General features: G+C 45.7%; 1 protein-coding gene across 3 annotated transcripts in view; it reads left to right on the plus strand.

Moving 5' to 3' along the window:
- The first annotated feature begins 202 nt into the window (after positions 1-202).
- RNF38 (ring finger protein 38) overlaps positions 203-20,742 on the plus strand; it is a 144,251-nt gene continuing 123,711 nt past the window's right edge. For all 3 annotated transcript variants that reach the window (XM_050762153.1, XM_050762154.1, XM_050762156.1), the window contains exon 1: positions 203-253. The gene's annotated coding sequence lies outside the window, so the exon portion shown is untranslated. The remainder of the gene's footprint in view (positions 254-20,742) is intronic.

The raw sequence follows: 20,742 nt of genomic DNA on the forward strand, positions 1-20,742 counted from the left end.
ATGAGCGGAAGCGCCGCCGCCGCGGTCGCTGCCGCCGCCGCCTCAGCAGCCGCCGCCGCCGCGCACTTTCAACCTCAGTCGTCGTCTCCCAGGCCCGGCCCCGCCGAGCTCGGGCCCCCGCGCCGCCCGCGCCCCCCACCGCCGCCGCCCCGGCCGGAGCCCGCCGCCACGGACCGCCTCAGCCCTCCGGGCCACGGGCCTCTCCGGGCGGGCGCCCAGGGTGGAGGCGCCTGCGGCCGAGCGCCGGGAGCAGGTACGGGGTCCCGGAGCGGGCCAGGCGGGGAGGGGCGTGGGTCGGTCCCGCGGGTGGGGGCCGGAGGCGTGTGGTCCAGCCGCCCGGCTCCGCCGACGGGGAGGAGCGTTGTCCGGGTCAGCTTTGTCCGGCCCCGGAGCCCCTACGAGCCCTGCGCCTCAGCCGCGCCGAACGTCTCACAAAGCGTTTTCCCACCCGGTGGGTAGCCTCCTCCCCCAGGGTGTGCAGGGCAAGACCTCTCTAGGTCTCTGCTCGGCGGAGGAGGAAACCGAGGCTTAGAGGGGGAAGTGACTTGCCCAAGGTCACATAGCCGGTGAGAGCCGTGTCTTGGCTGGGACCCAGGGCTACCCTGGGCCGGCGCGGGCCCCGAGCAGAGGGGGCTGGGAGGAGGCCGATTTCCCGGCCCCCGGGAGCCGAGGGAGATTGATCTGGGGGGAGGGGGTCAGGCCCTGGACCCTGGCACACCCACCCAGCCCTTTTTGGGCTGGCTTGGGAGTAACGATCTCTTGCAGGGTGGGACAGAAGAGCAGGGGGCCGACTTGGGAGCTTGGTGGTGCCCCGGGGAGCCGCAGCGGGAGAGACTTCTGTGCGGGGAATGCTCTCGGGGAGAGGGCTTTCTTGAGTGAGTGGGGCAGAGCTTCGGAAACTTCTTATCGTGGGGACCGTTTGATGTCTGCCAGGCCACCTTCCCCACCACTGCACGGACGAAACCAATTCAGCTGGAATCACTGGGAGGGAGGCCTGCCCGCTTTTGTGGAGGCGCCCGTAAGGTGTCTTTTTTCAGTAAATGGCCCGAATTTCGTTCATGTCGAAACCAGAAATGCATACATGGCCCTGGTAAAGACATTTACGGCACAGAAGGCCATGTGAGTTTTTTCCAGGTGGTTTGGACCTACCACACTTGGAGAACTCCCCGAGAAAGAACAGCTATCCCAGGCGTGAAGGGAGAAGGTAGCTGGGAGGATTGGGACCGAGTCACCCGCCTGCCTGGCATGTAATACATGGGATTTCCGTTTTTATTTGGGGTGGATGATGAGGTGGGTTGTTTTGACTGCGGATGTCTGTTGGAAAGGGAAGGGGAAAGGACTTGCAGTTCTAGAAGCAAGGGAGAGAGCAGCGTGTTACAGGCAGAGAAGAGGGTCCCATGGAGCTAGAAAATAGAATGGGGAAAAAGGAGAGGGTATTCAGTCATTGTGGGGGAAGGGAGATGAAAGGGTTGCTGAAGGGCGGGGGACGGTGTCTAGGCTGGAGAAAAAGGTTGGGATGTTTCAAAGAAGGTGCCAAACGTGATGAGTTTGAAAGGAGTCTGTTGGAGGTGGATGGTAGCTTACAAGGTTGAGTATGAATTGGTCTGCAGTCACTTCTTTTTTTGAGTAAGGACAGCTATACTTTTATAGAAACGTTCTAGCTTGAGCACCCTCCTCCTTCCCCCTCATGCTCGCTCCTGTTCTAAGGATGCAGACCCCCAGTGCCTGGAGTATTGTCTTGGAAGTAAGGCTTGACAAAAGAGGGAAGGGAAAGACTAATTAGCAAATGCATTAATTAAGGCCCTTTGTCCAAGATGATTCCTTGTTTAAGTCAGCTGTTTTCTTGCTGCCCTCTTGCACCTTAGCTTTCCTGCTGTGGTGGCTGTTGGCAGGGTGCTTTGGGAAGGACTGCCCCAATTCAGACAAGATGGGTTAGATTTTCCTAAAAAACTCTAAGACACATGTATTTGACAAATATATACTTAAAAGCAAGAAAATGTACTTGCGAGAGACTTATAATCAGGGAAATGCAAATTGAAACAACAGTGAGATGCCATTTGACACCGATCAGGTTGGCAAAAATGTAATGCTGTGATAAACCGAGTATTATTAAGGTTGTGGATAAATAAACTTTTATATACTGTAGTGGAAATGTAAATGGATCTAACCACCTTAGAGAGTAGTGGTATTTAGTGTTTAGTGTGAAGGTGGGCAGACATATTCAGTTACCTAAAATGTCCATTTCTGGGTATATATCCTAAGAGATCCTTGCACACTTGTCCAAGAAAATAAGTATGAAAAAAATACAAGAATGCTCATTCCAGCTTAAATATCCACCAACAGAATAATACATACATATTTATTTATTTATTTATTTATTTTTTGAAACGGAGTCTCCCTCTGTCACCCAGGCTGGAGTGCAGTGGCGTGATCTCGGCTCACTGCAAGCTCCACCTCCTGGGCTCACACCATTCTCCTGCCTCAGCCTCCCAAGTAGCTGGGACTACGGGTGCCTGCCACCATGCCCGGCTATTTTTTTTTCGTAATTTTAGTAGAGACGGGGTTTCACTGTTTTACCCAGGATGGTCTCGATTTCCTGACCTCGTGATCTGCCCGCCTCGGCCTCCTGAAGTGTTGGGATTACAGGCGTGAGCCACCGCGCCCGGCCAATACATTTTTAGATAGACCCATACAATTGAATATTACAGCACTGTGAAAAATAAACTAGCCACATGCATTAAAATAGGTGAATCTCAAAAACATAATATGGAGCGGGGAAGCAAGTCAGAAGAATTCTTACAGAATCTTTTCACTTGTGTAAAATCTGAAAACATGCAAAATAATATTGTTTGTGGCTATGCCCATATGTGGTGATAGTATTAAAATACGCATATTAAGAGTAATGATTGTCTTTGGGAAGAGAAGATGAGGAATGCGATTACACAAGGGTACACAAAAGGGCTTTATTTATACCTTTAATGTTCTATTACTTTAAAAAAAAATCTGAATCAGGTAATTGTAAATTAAGATTTGATAATGTTGGGTGTAGGGTACAGAGATATTTAGTATATTCTAAATATTTTTCAGATGTTTGAAATATTTCCACACAAAAAGTGTTGTTTATAGAACACTGTTTTTGTCTCTATATAATAATGGACCTCTCCCTACAGGCTCCAGCCCAGCGCAGCCTGTTATACATGCAGGCTGGTGATCCTTTTTCGCCCCTTTCTGACCTGCTAAACCTAGTTTTGCAATGGATGACTTTTATTTTGGAACTGCCGATAGTTGTGGTAGATTTCTCATTATTTCTAAACTTTCTAGTGAACCTGCGTCAGCAGTTTGAGCTTTGTCAAAAATAGATGTGCTCCAGGACATTCTGATGTATCAAGTGTAGGGAGGGACCCAGACATCTGATTCTGAGAAAACTCCCCAATAGATTCTGATGTCCACTAAAGTTTGAGAACCACTGTTTTAGCTTTGCCCCAGCTTAGCCCTCATCTTTTCCTTAGGCTGCCCCTCTGTTCCCACTCCTGGATGACTGGGATGGAATTTTGACCCATGTGATACTTGATCTCTTTTATGGAGCGTAAAAGAATGATAGGGTTGGATGCCATAGCCCTCTTAATCTAGGTTGTCCATTCCTCTGATTTTCATTGGAGTTAGCTAAGGGGCCCACTACCTACCAGGGTTATTTATCAGATTTTACAGATTTTAAGTACATATGTCAACTGTATGTGGTTTTAAAGTTAGGATAAAGGCAAAAAGGGTCTAGCAGAGAAGGAAAATTTGGAGAAAGTAAAACCCCCAGAGGTAAACATGTGATCATGTCTTTTTTAAGATAAAGATGATCATCCCTCTGCAGATGCTAGTGATTATTTTAGCTTATGACCAACATTTGAGGTTCAGCCGTCTGAACCTATGGTCAAAGATTAAGGTTTCCTAAACAACGATCATCCCTCAAGATGGAAGAGTGTCCTTTCTCCCAAATGTGCTAGTTTTCCTTCTCTGCTAGACCTTTTTTCCTGTAGTCCTGATGTGTTTATGAATGAATTTGTATTAACAAATCTGAGGCTTTCTGATAGTGAAATTTGTGAAGTGCCTGCTTGTCTTTATTAAGGTTCCTCTTTCTGGAAACCCACTTTGGAGGTGCAGCATTGCCCAGGTATGCTTTTCTTTTACTTTTTCGTTTTTTTTTTTTTTTGACACAGAGTTTTGCTCTTGTTGCCCAGGCTGGAGAGCAATGGCGTGATCTCGGCTCACTGCAACCTCCACCTCCCAGGTTCAAATGATTCTCCTGCCTCAGCCTCCCGAGTAGCTGGGATTACAGGCATCTGCCACCATGCCCGGATAATTTTTGTGTTTTTAGTAGAGGCGAGGTTTCACCATGTTGGCCAGACTGGTCTCAAACTCCTGACCTCCGTGATCAGCCTGCCTCGGCCTCCCAAAGCGTTGGGATTACACGCATGAGCCACCATGCCTGGCCGGTACGCTTCTTAACAGTGCTGCGGTATAGGACCATAGAGATTGCACCCAGCAAAAAGATACCTGTTTCGGATGGCAAGTGAGGATGGAAATCTATTCTGTACTCCACTTACCACGATGAGTAGCCTCAGAGAAGGGGCACCTTTTCTAATCCACACAAAGGTGATCTGTGATCTAGCACTGCTCTGCAGCTTTGGAACTGTTTAGTCCAGCTGTAACTAACAGTTTCATCCATGTGCATTATGGGCTTTACCATGAGGTCTGGGTTGGTGCTCGCCCTAGGGGCTCCAAGAGTTCTCCATGTGAACTTTTCTTGGGAAGGGGCTTTTTATCACCATGCTCAGCTGAACCAAAGAGCATAGCTTCAAATGGTAAACTTTGTTATGAGGCTGGAGAAATACATACAGAATAAGTTATTTAGAAAATACCATTGTTGGCCGGGCGCAGTGGCTCATGCCTATAATCCCAGCACTTTGGGAGGCCGAGGTGGGTGGATCACCTGAGGTCAGGAGTTCAAGACCAGCCTGGCCAACATAGTGAAACCCCGTCTCTACTAACAATAGAAAAATTAATTGGGCATGATGGCGCATGCCTGTAATCCCAGCTACTTTGGAGGCTGAGGCAGGAGAATTGCTTGAACCCGGAAGGTGAAGGTTGCAGTGAGCTGAGATCATGCCACTGCACTCCAGCCTGGGCAACAGAGTGAGACTCTGTCTCAAAAAAAAGACAAAAGTATCTGGTAAATGGAGGAGAGAAAGTGTAGTAGCTATGCGCCACATTTGCTCTTGTCTTCTTTTTTTTTTTTTTTTTTTTTTTTTGAGATGGAGTCTCGCTCTGTCGCCCAGGCTGGAGTGCAGTGGCCGGATCTCAGCTCACTGCAAGCTCCGCCTCCTGGGTTCACGCCATTCTCCTGCCTCAGCCTCCCAAGTAGCTGGGACTACAGGCGCCCGCCACCTCGCCCGGCTAATTTTTTGTATTTTTTTAGTAGAGACGGGGTTTCACCGTGTTAGCCAGCATGGTCTCGATCTCCTGACCTCGTGATCCGCCCATCTCGGCCTCCCAAAGTGCTGGGATTACAGGCTTGAGCCACCGCGCCCGGCCTGCTCTTGTCTTCTTACAGTGCTCACTTGGAAGGGTAAATGCAGTTATTTTTCTCTTCCTATTTCCCCCTGCACTAGCATTCCTGAAGACCTGAGGCTTTTTAGCGAATTTTGAAAATATTTACCCATTTGTATTTTCCATTAAGTGGTTGTTTACGCTTCCTGCTGTTTCGTTTTTTTCTTGGAGAGAGAGGAGTGGGGAGTGCAAACCAAGGACAAGACTGGACTTCCTACTGCTTTTGGAAATAATGGCAGAGTGTTTTTCAGAACAGTTGTCATGGACGAATGCTGTTCTGGGGGCTCTAGGGAAAGGTACATTTGAAGTGGTTTCTGTTGTCTTTTTTATTATTTTTAAACATGATTGAGGGTGGTGGATAGGAAGTTTCGATTTGCTTTTGCTGCTGTCTTGGAGGAACTTTTTAAAAGAAATTATATGTTAAAAAACTAAAGATGTTTAACAAAAGTGGTCTTATGCCCACAGAAAGAAAATAAATGATTCTTACCTGCAGGCCTTACCCAGAGTGGTTTCAGTTTTTTTCCTGTTCTTCTTAGATGGATATTAGCGCTGTTCTTGGGACTGCTTAGAACAGTTAACTGCAGTGATGTTGGACAGGTGGAAGAGTAGAATGATGAGCGTATATTAGGGTTTATCAATAGTTAAGTCATGCTTTTGAAAGCTATTACTGGCCCGGTGCGTTGGCTCACGCCTGTAATCCCAGCACTTTTGGAGGTCGAGGAGGGTGGATCACCTGAGGTCAGGAGTTTGAGACCAGCTTGGCCAACATGGTGAAACCCCGCCTCTACTAAAAATACAAAAATTAGCTGGGCAGCACACACCTGTAATCCCAGCTACTCGGGAGGCTGAAGCCGGGGGTGGAGGTTGCAATGAGCCGAGATTGTGCCATTGCTCTCCAGCCTGGAGAGCAAGACTGCGTCTCAAAAAAAAAAAAAAAAAAAAAAGTCTGGGCGCGGTGGCTCAAGCCTGTAATCCCAGCACTTTGGGAGGCCGAGATGGGCGGATCACGAGGTCAGGAGATCGAGACCATGCTGGCTAACACGGTGAAACCCCGTCTCCACTAAAAAATACAAAAAAAACTAGCCGGGCAAGGTGGCGGGCGCCTGTGGTCCCAGCTACTCGGGAGGCTGAGGCAGGAGAATGGCGTAAACCCGGAGGCGGAGCTTGCAGTGAGCTGAGATCCGGCCACTGCACTCCAGCCTGGGCGACAGAGTGAGACTCCGTCTCAAAAAAAAAAAAAGCTATCAGTGCATTTTCTACTTTTGTGGTAAAATATGTATAGAAATAAGGGAGTGAGAGATTGTGAGTTTTGGTGTATATACTGATCCTTTGACTTTGTTGAGAAATGTAGGGAAGTAGTAGTAAGAGGAACAACTATATACATGGAAGGGGCTGGGCGCCGTGGCTCACGCCTGTAATCCCAGCACTTTGGGAGGCCGAGGCGGGTGGATAACTTGAGCTCCAGTTTGAGACCAGCCTGGGCAACATGGTGAAACCCTGTCTCTACTAAAAATACAAAAATTAGCTGGACGTGGTGGCGCGTGCCTGTAATTTCAGCTACTTGGGAGGCTGAGGCAGGAGAATTGCTTGAGCCTGGGAGGCGGAGGTTGCAGTGAGCTGAGATGGTGCCACTGCCCTCTCCAGTCTGGGGAACAGAGTGAGACGCTATCTCAGAAAAAAAAAAAAAGAGAGAGAGAAAACTGTATACATGGAAAGAAGAATAGCAAGCAGTTAGGTAGTAGGACAATTTGTAGTGCTTTTGGGATGTTCTTGGAGTTGAAATGTTGCCTGTCCATTCTGCTTCTGCACCTTGGATTTTAGTGGCTGCAGATGCTGCATGCTGACCTTCTGTTGAAATTTGTTTTATTGTAGAGAACTAAAAAGTGAGTAGTTCCTCAAACTAAACAGAAGTAGAGTAGGCTGAAAGTAAAACAGGTGTTTATTTAATAATCACATTTATGGGGCTGGGCGCGGTGGCTCACGCCTGTAATCCCAGCACTTTGGGAGGTCGAGGCAGGTGGATCACTTGATCTCAAGAATTTGAGACCAGCCTGGGCAACATGGTGAAACAACATGGTGAAACCCTGTCTCTACTAAAAATACAAAAATACCTGGGCGTGGTGGTGTGCACCTGTAGTCCCAGCTACTCAGGAGACTGAGGCGGGAGAATCGCTTGAACCTGGGAGGTGTAGGTTGCATTGAGCTGATATCGCTCTACTGCACTCCAGCCTGGGGGACAGAGCAAGACTCCATCTCAAAAAAAAAAAAAATCACATTTACAGATAGAGAAGAGTTGGGACTCATACTTAAAGAGATGGGGTCTTGCCATGTTGCCCAGGGTGTTCTTGAACTCCTGAGCTCAAGTAATCCTCCTGCCTCGACCTCCCTAAGTGCTAGGACTACTACAGGAATGAGCCACTGTGCCTGGCTGGGACTCGTAATTAATAAAAAGTATTTTTCATTTGGCTTTTATGCTATCTTGTTAAAACTTTTATAGATTTGTCTTCCTATGTAGATTTTTATTGCCACCTCAATACATATTTGAGCATCTACGGAGTGCCAGTCATGCCAGTACTAGCCACTGGTTAATTAGGGTGATAGCCTTTGTTGTCAAAACTTCCTCACTTAACGTCTTGCGAACTGCCTAAAGGGGTGCAATTCAAGACAGTTATTGCTTGCTTTTCTCCCAAATTTCTTGCTTCCTTCTGCTCCCTAGTCTGGGCATGGTGATTATGCCCATCTGCCAGGATAGGCCCTGCTTCTCTCTTCACCCCCATATGTGAGGAGATGCAGAGGCTCAACAGAACCCTGGCTGGTCACTACAAGTAAATTCCCACAAACAATATTGAACTAGAACTGAGGGCCACCATAGTGGCTCCAGTTCCTCTTCCTCTGTTGCTACCACCCACTCTTTTCTGTGGAGCCTGGAGGGCACCCTCCCTCCACCATTATACAAAGAAGCTTTGTGCTCTGAGGATGTTCTAAAGGCGGGATCACTGTAATTATAATTCCCTAGGCACAACCAAGTAGTGGGGGCAGGCAGGGTAAAGATGGTATCCAAGTACTTGTTGGTAGGGAGAAGTCAGGCAGGGATTAAAAATCATCTGGAGACAGTACCAAAAGTGGATAATAGAGTGTTGTTGTTAGTGACAGGAATGTGTTTAAGTGAATACATTTCAGAGTTTTAAATTATAATACTTGCAGCTTTAAAAAAGGACAAGACTGAGCTTGGAACTTTTTTTTTAAGTCTGAAATTGTAACTTAAAAGTACTTTAGAGGAAGATATATAGAAATCTGGGTCTACTTTGCTTTATATTTGTGTTAGCAGAATGATTGATTGCCCACAAAAACCAAATACATAACTTGCTTACTCTCCCAGGGATGCGCCCACTAATCTTTTCTTTTTTTTTTTGAGACAGAATTTTGCTCTTGTTGCCCAGGTTGGAGTGCAATGGCGCCATCTCCTCCGCCTTCCAGGTTTTCAAGCCATTCTGCCTTAGCCTCCCGAGTAGCTGGAATTACAGGCATGTGTCACCACGCACAGCTAATTTTGTATTTTTAGTAGAGACGGGGGTTTCTCCATGTTGGTCAGGCTGGTCTTGAACTCCCAACCTCAGGTGATCCGTCCTCCTCAGCCTCCCAAAGTGCTGAGATTACAGGTGTGAGCCACCATGCCTGGCCAATCTTTTTTTTTTTTTTTTTTAATTAAGCACTTACATTTTTGGGAAGCGATTTCTCCCTGTTGCCACCAGAAAAAAATCAGTTTATCTGGGGATGTATGCTTAATAAACTCTCTCTCTCTCTTTTTTTTTTTTTTTTTTTTTTTGAGATGGAGTCTTGCTCTGTCACCCAGGTTGGGGTGCAGTGCTGCAATCTTGGCTCACTGCAATCTCCGCCTCCTGGGTTCAAGCGATTCTCCTGTATCAGCCTCCCGAGTAGCTGGGATTACAGGTGCGCACCACCACTCCCAGCTAATTTTTCTATTTTTGTAGAGACAGGGTTTCATCCTTTTGGCCAGGCTGGTCTCAAACTCCTGACCCAGGTGATCCACCCACCTTTGCCTCCCAAAGTGCTGGGATTATAGGCGTGAGCCACCGCGCCTGGCTGATGTGCTTAATAAATTCTTTTTTTTCTTTTTTCTGAGACGAAGGCTGGAGTGCAGTGGTGTGATCTCAGCTCACGGCAACCTCCTTCTCACTGGGCCTGGCCAATAAACTTTTTTTTTTTGGGATGAAGTCTCACTCTGTTGCCCCCAGGCTGGAGTGCAGTGGCACGATCTCGGCTCACTGCAACCTCCGCCTCCTGAGTTCAAGCGATTCTCCTGCCTCAGCCTTCCCAGTAGCTGGGACTACAGGCCTGCGCCACCATGCCCGGCTAATTTTTGTACTTTTTTTTTAAGTAGAGACGGGGTTTCACCATATTGGCCAGGCTGGTCTGGAACTCCTGACCTTGTGATCCACCCGCCTTGGCCTCCCAAAGTGCTGGGATTACAGGCGTGAGCCACCATGCCCGGTAATAAACACTTACGTCAACCATTCTACGTCATGATGTGCTTCTAAGAAGTCTTGTTGGCAATCTTTTACTGAAAACTTTTTTTTTTTTTTTGAGACGGAGTCTCGCTCTGTCGTCCAGGCTGGAGTGCAGTGGCCGGATCTCAGCTCACTGCAAGCTCCGCCTCCCGGGTTTACACCATTCTCCTGCCTCAGCCTCCCGAGTAGCTGGGACTACAGGCGCCCGCCACCTCGCCCAGCTAGTTTTTTTGTATATTTTTAGTAGAGACGGGATTTCACCGTGTTAGCCAGGATGGTCTTGATCTCCTGACCTCGTGATCCGCCCGTCTCGGCCTCCCAAAGTGCTGGGATTACAGGCTTGAGCCACCACGCCTGGCCTAAAACTTTTTTCTTAATATGTTAATTATTACTGTATTACTTGTTACTGGTATCTCAAACTGCCGTTTTCTGTTTGTTTTTTGAGACAAGGTGTTGCTTTATTGCCCACTCAGCAGTGCAGTGGCAGTGGTAATCATAGCTCACTGCAGCTTCTATCTCCCAGGCTTAAGCAATCCTTTCACCTCAGCCTCCTGAGTAGCTAGGACTATGGGTGTGACAACTATGCTAACCTTTTAAACTTTTTTGTGAGATAGGGTTTCACTATGTTGCTTAGGCTGGTCTCAAACTCCTGGGCTCAAGTGATCCTCCCACCTTGGCCTCTTAAAGTGCTGAGATTATAGGTGTGAATGACCATCCCCAGCCTGTTTTGTTGTTGTATTTTGTAAGAAATGCACCAAACAATTGATTGCAAGGTGATCTTTAGACTTTAGGACTGTAAACTTCAGGTGTCCATTCTCAGGATGTGGCCCTTTTTGTTGCTGTAATTAGCATTGACGTCTGTGGTGTACAGGTAGATAGTATGTACTCCATGGATACCTATGGCTACTGTAAGCTGTCCTTTCCTGTAATTACTTGGAGTCAAGTCAGGAGTTAGACCTTTATTCTTACCCCCCAGCATAATTTTGTCCTGGATTAGGAAATGCCTATAGTCCCAGGACTTTGGGAGGCCAGGGTGGGTGGATCACCTGAGGTCAGGAGTTCGACACCAGCCTGGCCAACATGGTGAAATCCGGTCTCTACTAAAGATACAAAAAAAATTAGCCGGGCACTGTGGTGGGCGCCTGTAATCCCAGCTACTTGGGAGGCTGAGGCAGGACAATCACTTGAACCCAGGAGGCGGAGGTTGCAGTGAGCCAAGACGGTGCCATTGCACTCCAGCCTGCGCAACAAGAGCTAAACTCCATCTCAAAAACAAACAAAAAAAGACTGCCCATTAGCAGATATTGCCCAAATAATCCTTTGAAAAGGCTGTACCAATTTGACAGCTCAATTTTATAAGACTTCAAAATACACAAGATTTGGCTGGACGGGGTGGCTCATGCCTATAATACTAGCACTTTGGGAGGCTAAGGTGGGCGGATCACCTGAGGTCAGGAGTTCAAGACCAGCCTGGCTAAGGTGAAACCCCGTCGCTACTAAAATACAAAAATTAGCCAGGCATGATGGCGGATGCCTGTAATCCCAGTTTCTGGGGAGATGGGAGACTCGTTTGGAGCCAGGAGACTGTGGTTGCAGTGAGCCGAGATCATGCCACTGCACTCTAGCCTGGGTGGCTGAGCGAGACTCAGTCTCCAAAACAAAAACGTGTTGTAGTTAAGTATGTTGATTAGCAATGACTTATTTTAGCTTAATTGTAAACTATTATCTAGGTTACTTTATTTGCCTTATTTATAATACTTATAATTTATATTTCTTTTTTTTTCCTTTTTCTTTTCTTTTATTTATTTATTTTTTGAGACAGAGTCTTGCTCTGTCACCCAGGCTGGAGTACAGTGGCATGATCTCAACTCACTGCAACCTCCACCTCCTGGGTTAAAGCAATTCTCCTGCCTCAGCCTCCAGAGTAGCTGGGACTACAGGTGCCTGCCACCATGCCCGCCTAATTTTTGTATTTTTAGTAGAGACGGGCTTTCACCATATCGGCCAGGTTGGTCTCGAACTCCTGACCTTGTGATCTGCCCACCTCAGCCTCCCAAAGTGCTGGGATTACAGATGTGAGCCACCGCACCTGGCTAATTTATATTTCTTTTGGGGATTAACCCCTGTCTCTATTTCACTGCTCTCTGTTGGCCACTAAAAAATAACGATTTGAGGCTGGTCCTGGTGGCTCACGCCTGTAATCCCAGCACTTTGGGAGGCCAAGGCGGGCAGATCATCTGAGGTCAGGAGTTTGAGATCAGCCTGGCCAACAGGGTGGAAACCCGCCTCTACTAAAAATACAAAAACTTAGCCAGGTGTGGTGGTGGGCGCCTGTAATCCCAGCTCCTTGGGGGGCTGAGGCAGGAGAATTGCTTGAACCCAGGAGATGGAGGTTGCAGTGTGCCAAGATGACGCCACTCCACTCCAGCCTGGGTGACAGACAGAAGGAGACTCTGTCTCACACACACACAAAAAGGTAATGATTGATAATAATAATTACTAATATTAATAATAATTTGGTAAACATTTGTTGAATGCTTACTATGTACTAGGCACAGTGAGGATTTCAGAGATAATTTAGATATGCAGCAGTTCAATGATAGATTATGACAGTGTTAGCAGAACAAATGCATTTTTGGGATTGCAAAAACATCACAATTGCATTAATAGTAATTATATGACTTTTTTTTTTTTTTTTTTTTTTTGAAACAGAGTCTCACTCTGTTGCCCAGGCTGGAGTGAAATGGTGCTCTCTCTGCTCACTGCAACCTCCACCTCCTGGGTTCAAGCAATTCTCCTGCCTTAGCCTCCCGAGTGGGCAGCTCGGACTACAAGTGCACGCAACCATGCCCAGCTAATTTTTGTATTTTTAATAGACATGGGGTTTCACCATGTTGACCAGGCTGGTTTCAAACTCCCGACCTCGGGTGATCCGCCTGCCCACCTTGACCTCTCAAAGTGTTGGGATTACAGGTGTGAGCCACCGGGCTTAATGATATGATTTGATAACCTTGATAATTGACCTTGCCAAAGCACATATTTAATTAGATCAAATCTTTAAGTGGCTGCTTTCTAAGTAAAAGCCATATTTTTTGGTCTGGCATTGAGGGCCAGCATTCTTGGGTCCTCGTTATTCCAGTCTTTACTGTTCTTCATCATAAATATTGTTCTCCAGGGAAATAGAACAACACCTTTTTGCCCACCTGTGTGTGATTTTTCTACTTCTGTTCCTTTGATTGTTACTTCAGCCTATAATGCCTCTTTTCCCTTCAGTTCCTTTTCTAAATTCTACCTGTTTTTAAACATCTAGATAATAGTGGTCACTTTGTATGCTTATTATTTAAGGCTCTGTTGTAAGTATTTTATGTGGATTAATTCATTTAATCCTCACTGCAGTCCCTTAAGGGACTCATCATACTTATTGTACAGATGAAACTGGAGCACACAGAGGTTAAACAACTCGCTGGAGATGGTACAGCTATTAAGAGTGTTACCTGGGATATGAACCCAGGTAGTCTAGTTCCAGAATCTGTATTTTTAGCCATCGTGCTTTACTGCATCTTACTTTACAGATAGCCTTCGAAAACACAGCAATTAGTTTTGATAATAAAAGACTGAGTATAAGCAAAGTTGGTCACTATTTTAGCCAATGAAGAGAATTTGCAGTCTTTTGTTTTGCCTTTGTCTCTCCTGAGAAATAACTTTAAGTTCTGAATTACTATGCTAGGGTTTTAAAAACTGAGTTTTTAAGTCATTCATTACTTGGTCACATCAGGAGTAGGAGTACCTGCATAGGAGTGGTACACTTATTTATTTATTTATTTATTTAATTTCTTTTTTGAGTTGGAGTTTCGCTCTTGTTGCCCAAGCTGGTGTGCAATGGTGCAATCTCGGCTCACTGCAACCTCTGCCTCTCGGGTTCAAGCGATTCTCCTGTCTCAGCCTCCTAAGTAGCTGGGATTACAGGAGCACGCAACCATGCCTGGCTGATTTTTTGTATTTTTAGTAGAAATGGGGTTTCACCATGTTAGCCAGGCTGGTCTCGAACTCCTGACCTCAGGTGATCCGCCTGCCTCGGTCTCCCAAAATGTTGGGATTACAGGCATGAGCGACCGCACCCGGTTATTTATTTATTTTTAAAAATGGGGTCTCACTATGTTGTCCTGCCTCAGCCTCCTGAGTAGGTGGGACTATAGGCACCCCCAACTGTGCCCAGCTCTGGATTCTCTTTATTTTTTTATTTATTGTATATATTTATTTTTTGGAGATGGAGTTTCGTTCTTGTCACCCAGGCTAGAGTGCAGTGGTGTGATCTCGGCTCACTGCAGCCTCCACCTCCTGGGTTCAAGTGATTTTCCTGCCTCAGCCTCCCGAGTAGCTGGGATTAAAGGCGTGTGCCACCACACCCGGCTAATTTTTGTATTATTAGTAGAGACAGAGTTTTACCACGTTGGCCAGGCTGGTCTTGAACTCCTGACCTCAGGTGATCCACCCGCCTCGGCCTCTCAGAGTTCTGGGGTTACAGGTGTGAGCCACTGTACCCGGCCCTGGATTCGCTATAAATCAGGCATATTTGAGTTACTTCTTAGAAAAGGTCCCATGCTCGGCCGGGCGTGTTGGCTCACGCCTGTAATCCCAGCACTTTGGGAGGCCAAGGCGAGTGGATCACGAGGTCAGGAGATCGAGACCATTCTGGCTAACACAGGTGAAACCCCGTCTCTACTAAAAATATAAAAAATTATCCGGGCGTGGTGGCAGGCACCTTGTAGTCCCAGCTACTCGGGAGGCTGAGGCAGAAGAATGGCGTGAACCCAGGAGGTGGAGGTTGCAGTGAGCTGAGACCGTGCCACTGAACTCCCGCCTGGGTGACAGAGCGAGACTCTGTCTCAAAAAACATAAAATAAAATAAAATAAAAAAATAAAAATAAAAAAATAAAAGGTCCCATGCTCTGTGATTCTCAACGTTAGATCTTAACTGAGTGCTTGTTTGGGCACTTAAGCAGATAAAGAAAAACTTCTTGGCTGGGCTTGATAGTTCACTATCTCATCTATATTGTGGGCTTAATAGGTATTGGTGAGCCATCCTGGGAACCTACCATTTAGAAAATGATCTATGGCAAAATGGGCTTCTAAGGTCAAAGCCAGATACAGAAACTTTTGGAATAAGGCTTGTTTTTTATTTGAGTGCTGCTAACTGCTGGCCAGGGATGTCCAATCTTTTGTCTTCTCTGGGCCATGTTGGAAGAAGAATTGTCTTGGGCCACACATAAAATAACACTTGAAGAAAGTTTATGAATTTGTGTTGGGCTGCATTCAAAGCCGTCCTGGGCTCTGGGTTAGACAAGCTTGGCTTATGGATACCTAGGAAGGAAAAATGAATTCTCTGCCTTTCAAAATTACTAAACTGTGGAATTAATTCATAAGAGGAAGACATTGTTTCTATACAGGCAGGATAAAAACCGATTAATCCAGATAATTGAAGAGTTTTTCTACACACTGTTTTTAGTTTCTAAAATAACCTTAGGTTTGGACCGTATCTAGAGTTTGATATGTTTGGTGGCTCTTAAGACATTGTTGACTGTCTTTGCTAATGGCAGGAATGTAAGTCAAGAACTCTTGTAATCGAATTATCTAATGTTTCTATTAAAACTGCATATATTGTTGAAAACTGAAATTGTTACTATTCCATGATATTTTAAAGCTTCAAGTAAAAGCTACCATTACTTGCTAAAAAAGAAACACTCCTCCTTCCCAAACAAATCCAAGAAGCAAAGCTAGAAGTGAAAAGATTTGACTTTTTAAAGTGAATTTGTAAATTGGAAGCGGTGGCTCACCTGTAATCCCAGCTACTTGGGAGGCTGAGGTGGGAGGATGACTTGAGGCCAGATGTTTGAGACCATCCGGGCAACATACCAAGACTCCATTTCTAAAAAGAAGTAAAGTAAATTTATGTGCAACTCATGAATTCTGTGTTGAGATAAAGTGAAGTTACAATTTGACTCTGGAATATTTAGTTAGTACTATACATCTTTTGAGTCTAACTTTTTGTAGAACAACAACAACAAAAAAATGGTCTGAATTGACAGGGTGAGTTTTGTTTTGTTATTTTGAGATAAGAGTCACTATTTTGCCCAGGTTGACCTGGAACTCCTGGGCTCAGGCGATCACTTCGGTCTCTGGAGTAGCTGGAATTACCTACTGCTTTAGAAGTGATTTTGAGAAGTTATTCTGGAACCGTGTTGGAGAAGTTTAAAAAAGGTTGGGGTGGGAGTCGAAATCAAACTAGTTTTACCATACCAGGATCTTTTTATAGCACATTTGAGATGTAAACATGTTTCCTTTTGAAATTTGGTAGAATAGTTATATTATTTTTCCTGATGCCATATAATTAAAAACACAAGGCTCAAATTTATTTTTAAGGCTTGATTAAAACCTCTTGTTTCTATGGAAGAAAAGTTATTAAATTGAAACGGGGCTTTAGAAATTTTAATTCCAAGATTGCTTTAAGAAGGGAGAGGCAAGTCAAATTGGATATAGGCCTCACAGAACTGACCTTGCTACTTCCTGGGTCTGGGAAGCTGAGGGGGCTATGTTGCATTGGGGCGGGGCGGAAGCCTGGTAGGAGCTAGAAGTGAAACTGGAAGTGCCTAAAAAAGCACATCGTTGGGTTAGGCTGAGTCAAGCTGGATTGAGCAGTGAGACAGTGCAATTCTTAGGCATAAATATGTATGTAGTTCACCTGTAGATTTGCTGGAAGAGCTGATATGTTTGCAGTACAACAGACCAGAGAAGTCTCAGTGGAGGAAAATGAGAGAGAAGCAAAGGGAGAGATGGAGTTAGGGGCCTTCGAGTTCAGATTTTGAAATAAAATTTATGAGCCTTTGAGGGAGGCAGCAGGAAGTTAAAGGTGAAGTACTGGAAATAGTTTTCCCTCCCCCATGCTGTGTGGAGGTGGGGGCTGCTGCATGAAAGTGGGGAGTAGATGTTGGTAAAGGTGTCCTTGTTCGAACAGAGAAGGTAAGGTATATCCCCTGGTTTGTTTTAAGGTGATGGATTCCCACTACAATATTAGCAGTACAAACAAAGGTTAGACAGTCTTGGTAATTTTATTATGCCTGGGGTTAAAATTGAAATTCCCTTAATTTAAGAGAAAAATAACATGTACTAGTGACATCTAAGCGGAATAAATTTCCATGGTCGTTTAATGGTAGTCGTGTGCTTTCTGTCACACACACACACAACACATACTCTTGTCTAACTAGGGCATGCAGTGCTGTTTTTCCCACAGGCTTGTTAAGTGATAGATTCATATTCAAAGAGATAAAAACCACTGCTCTTTCAGCAGGCCTCCCCTACCTCCCATTCCCAGAAACCACTGAGACACTGTGTGGATGGGTGCGAAGCATTACGGATTGGGGGTTATGGTTTGTGGCCCTGAGGTAGACCAGGGGGATCTTGTTGAAATGCCGATCTCTGGCAAGGCATCAGGTGGTGGTGAAGAAAGTTTTGAGTACCAGGAGGTAGAGTAGTGGTTCCTAGACTTTAAAAGCTGGACACCCCCACCAGTGCTTTTGATTCACCTCACTGGGTGGGGCCTGCAGTTTTCATTTTAAACAGGTTCCTAGGTGATGCTAATGCAGATGAAGGGCAGGGTGTGTTTTGAGAGCCACTGTGGTGGAGTAGAAACAACTGAGGAGAATCAAGCCCATCCATCTCATCTTGGCTTCTTGAGCATTATTTCCTTTTTCTTTCTTTTTGTTTTGAGACAGAGTTTCACTGTGCCATTCAGGCTAGAGTGCAGTGGCACTATCCTGGCTTACTGCAGTCTCGATCTCCCCAGGCTCCAGTGACCCTACTTCCACAGCCTCCCATGTAGCTGGGACTACAGGCAGGCACCACTACTCCCGACTAATGTTTTGTATTTTTTAGTAGAGACGGGTTTTCACTGTGTTGGCCAAGCTGGTCTCAAACTCCTGGGCTTAAGTGATCCATCCGCCTCGGCCTCCCCAAGTGCTGAGATTATAGGTGTGAGCCACCGCACCAGGCATTGAACATTACACATATTTTTTTTATTTTTTATTGAGACGGAGTTTTGCTCTTGTTGCCCAGGCTGGAGTGGTGTGGCACCATCTTGGCTCACCGCAACCTCCACCTCCCGGGTTCAAGTGATTCCCCTGCATCAGCCTCCCGAGTAGCTGGAATTACAGGCATGCGCCACCACGCCTGGCTAATTTTTTATATTTTTAGTAGAGATGGGGTTTCTCCATGTTGGTCAGGCTGGTCTCTAACTCCTGAACTCACGTGATTCGCCCACCTCAGCCTCCCAAAGTGCTGGGATTACAGGTGTGAGCCACCATGCCTGGCCCTTGAACGTTATTTTCTCACTGAACTGAAAATAGTGGAGGGGGGAAGATTGAACAAAGTAGTAGAGTAATACCATTCATGTTAAACGAATAGCACTCCATAAAACACTTCTCTGTATTTTACTGTGATATGTCTCTCTGTCTATATAGAAAGGGCCAACAGTAAACCCCACCTAACAAATTGTAAGAAAGATGATTACGTCTGGAGAGAGGGATCCAGGATTATGGAGGGTGGGACTTCAGGTTTCTGTGTAAGGTTTTACTTTTTTGAGTCTCACTCTGTCACCCAGGCCCGAGTCCAGTGGTGTGATCTCGGCTCACTGCAACCTCTGCCTCCCGGGTTCAAGCAATTCTTCTGCCTCAGCCTCCTGAGTAGCTGGCACCTGCCACCATGCCCAGCTAATTTTTGTATTTTTAATAGAGACAGGGTTTCACTGTATTGGTCAGGCTGGTGTTGAACTCCTGACCTCGTGATCCACCCACCTCAGCCTCCCAAAGTGTTGGGATTACAGGCGTGAGCCACTGTGCCCAGCCTAATTTTTTTTGTTTTTTTTTTTTTTTGAGACAGAGTTTCGCTGTGATTACAGGCAACCGCCACCACACCCAGCTAATTTTTATATTTTTAGTAGAGACAGGGTTTCGCCATGTTGGCCAGGCTGGTCTCAAACTGCTAAGCCACCTCGGCCTCCCAAAGTGCTGGGATTACAGGTGTAAGCCACCACGCCAGGCTCATGTATTTAATTTTATAAAAAGTTAAAAGAAATTTGGACTGGATATCTTTTACCTCTCCAGATCCATCCTCTACTCTTTTCTACCTGTCTCTTTGCCCCAGATAAAGAGCTCTTAGGCCCTCTGGATTGAAGGGCCAGAGGAGAAGGAGGTCAGAATATTGATCCCTTCCCCTCACTCTCAGGGTAGCATGTATTATATACCCGGGTTCTGAGTTCTGGTAATCTCTGTCTCCTATCTTTGGGACTTCTAGAAGCAATACTTGTTCTGCTTTTTATTTGTTTATTTATTTATTTGTTTTTTTAAAGACAGAGTATTGCTTTGCCCAGCAGGCTGGTGTACAGTAGTGCGATCATGGCCCACTGCAGCCTTGAGCTTCTGGGCCCAAGCAATCTTCCCACCTCAGCCTCTTGAGTAGGGATGACAGGTGTGTGCCTCCACAACTGGCTAGTTTCTAAACATTTGTTGTAGAGATGGAATCTTGCTGTGTTTCCCAGACTGGTCTTGAACTCCTGAGCTCACTCAGTCTTCCCACCTCAGCATGCCAAAGTGCTGAGATTACAGGTGTGAGCCACTGATGCTCAGCCTTGTTCTGCCCCTTTACTAGTCCTGACTTCTGTTCCATCCCCATGGTTTCTGTAGGCTCTACTCCCTAACTTTGCAATTATTTCTTTTATAAACAAACCCTTCTCAGATTATTCTAATATGTATTTGCCATCTCTTTACTTTTGGGACCCTGACTGATGGACCCTCCATTCTTATGCCTCTCCCCACTATAATCCCATATAACAGGTACCATTTTGGTGTATGTCCACAAATTACCCGTGTGAGAGAGGCAGGCATTTGTGTATAGAGACGATGCATGGAAATGTACCTTAATCATTGAAAAAGCTGTAGTGGGTTTTATTATTGCTGCTAATGGTGTTATTCTTGGTAGTGATGTTATATCCCAAATGGCCTGACCCACCCAGTTAGTGACTCTTGAAGCAGAGAGCAGCAGAATCATAATCTGACCTCCTTATTTCATATTGAGGAAACACGCCCACAGAGGGCTAGGCTCTTCTCTCAGGCCCCATAGCTCAGAGCTGTGGTCTCCTTGCACTGGGCTGTTTTCTCTTGCTGCATAATTACCCTCCTTAATTCAGTGATATTTGAAGTATTTTGAATATATACTCTGAAAATCGTGAAAAATTTTAAGTAGACATCTAATTTTTTTCACAATTTTAAATAGTTAGAAAATATAATTTCCCTATTACTGTTATATGTATATATATATGTGTGTGTGTGTATGTGTGTGTGTATATATATGTAATAGCAATCAGATTAGTTGCAATTTTTTTTTTTTTTTTTTGAGACGTAGTCTCCCTCTGTTGCCCAGGCTGGAGTGCAGTGGGGCTATCTGGGCTCACTGCAACCTCCACCTCCTGGGTTCAAGCAATTCTCTGCCTCAGCCTCCCGAGTAGCAGGGATTACAGGCGCCCGCCACCACGCCCGGCTAATTTTTGTATTTTTAGTAGAGATGG

Source organism: Macaca thibetana, chromosome 15 (genome assembly GCF_024542745.1).
Source record: "Macaca thibetana thibetana isolate TM-01 chromosome 15, ASM2454274v1, whole genome shotgun sequence".
Lineage (NCBI taxonomy): Eukaryota > Metazoa > Chordata > Mammalia > Primates > Cercopithecidae > Macaca > Macaca thibetana.